This window comes from Elaeis guineensis, chromosome 9, assembly GCF_000442705.2.
Source record: "Elaeis guineensis isolate ETL-2024a chromosome 9, EG11, whole genome shotgun sequence".
NCBI lineage: Eukaryota > Viridiplantae > Streptophyta > Magnoliopsida > Arecales > Arecaceae > Elaeis > Elaeis guineensis.
Genome location: NC_026001.2, coordinates 17,789,683 through 17,793,361, shown reverse-complemented (window position 1 = coordinate 17,793,361; position 3,679 = coordinate 17,789,683).

Sequence of the window (3,679 nt, the reverse complement as noted above, 5' to 3'; positions counted from 1 at the left end):
GTCAAGAAATCATATTATGAATGATAATTCTATCAGCCGATAAGCATCAGGCCTTTGGGCCTCCAATGATTATCCAACTGATGGACCCATTATCACCCACTTAATGAGAAGCTATAATCTAGTTATCACTATAACTATTTTATTTTAAGGACCTAATAATTTTAAAAAATTAATTGATTTAGAGGAGAAGGTCAGATGAACCAGCTTATCATGATCCTCCCACTGGCTTCACCAAGTCAGCTTAAGGGAGACCATTAAAAGGGCTGGTCTAGGAGCACCTAAATCAATCACACTGATTTACCTAGCTAACATGGGTCAGCTTGAATAGTCAAGTGATCCGATCAAAATATAATTTCACCAAGAGACAGGTAAGTTCGATCGATGGAAAGGTTTGTCAAAGCTTGCCTTAGACACCATCAAAAATGGCTAGATAAGTGGGCTGCCAATTAAAAACCATCGGTCTGATTTACCTTAGACACCAATTGGTTTAATTAGTTTCGATTAGATCAACCTAACAGTTCGTGCTAGACCGCTTAGCCAAGAATCAAGTCCATTTGGTTCTCATTAAAGAATGGACTTGACCAACTACAACTATTAAATTGATCTAGAGAATTCTTGACCTAATCTAAGACAACAATTGATTAGATTTAGTCAATTCTCTAATTAAGTCCATCTTTAATCTAACCTTAGATCTAACCCAATTAATGGATCTAATTCCTACTAATCCATTAACCCAATATGTTATGGTTTGTGTCTTAGGTTCTTCAATTCACAATCTTAGAATCTAATCAAACAACTTCTTAATTCTCAATTAAGTTTTGAGCTGAGGGTTGGGGTTCGATTTTTTGAAAATAATTTTCATATTTGTAAAATATTTTTACAACATGGTTCTTACCAACCAAGTTACATGTTTGATTCATAATCAAAATGCAAGTGAAATAAGCATGAAACTATTTAGATCTAATCTAAACAGGTTCATGTAATTGAAATAATTTCAAGTTTAAATTGTGCAAATTTTTCAGGCAAATATATGATGGTTCTTTGCCAAAAATTATTAACAAAGAGATTTTATTTTAGATTTAAATATTTTTAAATTTAATAAATCATAAATTTATCTAGATCACATCTAACAAATTTATGATTAAAGATAGATCTACACGAACTAGGACAACTTTTGCACTATAAGGGATAAATCTTACAGCAGACAACCTACAGTTCATGATTGATCTAAAAATTTTAATTTCAGATTTAACAATCAGATTATAAATTAGATCTAATCTAAGAAATAATCTAAGCATGTATAAATAATCATGTAATAAACAACCTATGCTCTGATACCAATTGAAGGAACCAGATCTAGGGTTTCAGGGTTAGATCTTGAAACTTTTTCAAGATCAAACAGCGAAAGATTAAAATAAATTAAAATTTATCTTATAAAATTAGAAAATTTTTAGATCCAAGATCCTATTACATGATATTACATGGTATTAAATCAAAAATTAAAATATAAAGAGCAAGAACTACATGTTGATCATATCAACATGTTTCTATACTACATCTAATGTATATAAAATATAATAGATCAGTTCTATTACCTTGCAAGTTAGATATTCTAACTTTGCTGATCCAAATTTGAGGATGATATTGTGAGCCACACATGTGTTCGATCTCTAGGAGTCATCCACACGAGCCACAAATCACGATCAGAAGTCTTGATTCAGGAAATGGCACAGTATGCTAGTACTGTGCTGATCCTTCTTCGATGGTCGATCAGATGCCTTCTTCTTCTTGATTTAGACTCTTTCAAAGATGAGAAGTAGGAGAAGGAGTTTTAGATGTGAGAGACTCTCAGAAAACTCACATATGGAGGAAGAGAAGAGGTGAACTCAGTAATCCTAGAAGAAGACCCTCTTCTTCTTCTCTTTCTCTCACCTAGATACCTAGTTTTGTGTCTATTATATCTTCATACCCCAACACTCTTTTTCTCTGATTTTCATATGCCCAAAGGTCTCTCAATGATCTATAATCCACAAAAATTTCAAAAAGAAATTCATCTTAAATAATGAAATATGAAGAATCCTTGTCTAGGTCAAATACCTAGTCAAAAAAAATCCAAACAGAGCAAGACAAGTGGTGCCCAACTCTTGGGTGCCCCCTCCTTCTTTTTCTGCCATGGACCACCAGCAAAGGGTGCACAATATATTCCATAAAAGTCATGAAAATCTCAAAAAAAATCTGGATAAAATCAGTGCCATAAGGAAAGAGTTTTGTTTCCTAAAATTTTATCTCATAGAATTTGAAATCTAAACTAATTCCGACTTTGACTTGGTCCACAACCACATTCCATGTAAGAGAGAAAGAGTGGAAAGCTTTGGGTATGCGTGAAGGCTTGGGAGAGAAGGTTTTGTCACACAAACTAAGAGAGAGTGGGTGTGGGGGGCTAAGGTGGCACAAGGTGGAATCCTAGTCTTACTAGGATTCAATCTTTGACTTGTTCAAATTTAGTTTCTCAAATCAAATCAAACCAAAATCAAATCAACTAATTAAAATAGGTCTTAACCTAATTAAAATTTAATTTAATCAGACTAAATTAGATTTAAATTAGATTTAATTTTTTAATCAAATTAGAAATTAGGTTGATCCAAATCTTAATTGGACTAGGACTAATTTTTTCTTACACTTGGCTTATCCAATAAATCAATTGGACTGATCCAATCAAGTCCAAACTAAATATAATTAAATTATATTCAATTAGACTTAATCTCAGTCCATTGGCTTAATCAAATTAAGCCAATTAACAATTAAATTGTTAATCAATCCTCCTGCAACACTTACACTAGGTTAAATGTCAATCGTATTGATCGTTTAATCCTAGAACGATTCTTAATCGTTGATCAACCATCCGATCGGATCGTGAACTCTAATGTGTGTGACCTCATAGGTTCGAACCTAAGTCGGTAGCATATGAATAAATTTCTGTACCAATCGAAGTGATCATCTAGCAATAGTACCTGACGGCTGGATAGGTCGAATGTGTAGAACAATATCCTTAGAATCCATGCGGATATAGTTTTCATATAATTCATCTTCTTGACCAAAATGCTTATAGAACACCTCAGAGTTCAACTGTCAACTCTGATCAGGTTGTCCACATTGTATTTCAAAATATCAAATCCATCTGATGGATTATTCTGACCAAGATTTTGCTAAAGTGAAATACAGCGACTCATTCTTCTCCAACTCTTGGAGTGATCAATCCCATCTTGATCACACTCCGACTTCGCAAGTATATGACTGTGCCCAGAAGTCTTCCATCACTGAATTAGAAATTCAGTTAGTCCAGTACCAAAGCACAGTGAGTTGCTTGCAAGTCACTGAGGCGATCTCAGGTCTAAGAAATACTTATATCTATATCCTATCAGAGACATTCTCGACAGCAGAATGCTCTGGAGTTGGTCACGTTCAATGATGATGTACCCTTACATCTCATCTGTATATCATACCAGTGTCTCCACATTCCTTGGTTAAGAGGACAACCAACCCATATGGCCTACAGCGACCTATGCTCAATAGAAGCTATCATCCTTATTAACAGCTTATCATTTGGTCGTGAACAGTTTTAAGGACTAATCGATAAATCCTCTCTTTATCGAACCTAAATAGTCCTAAAGACTTCATC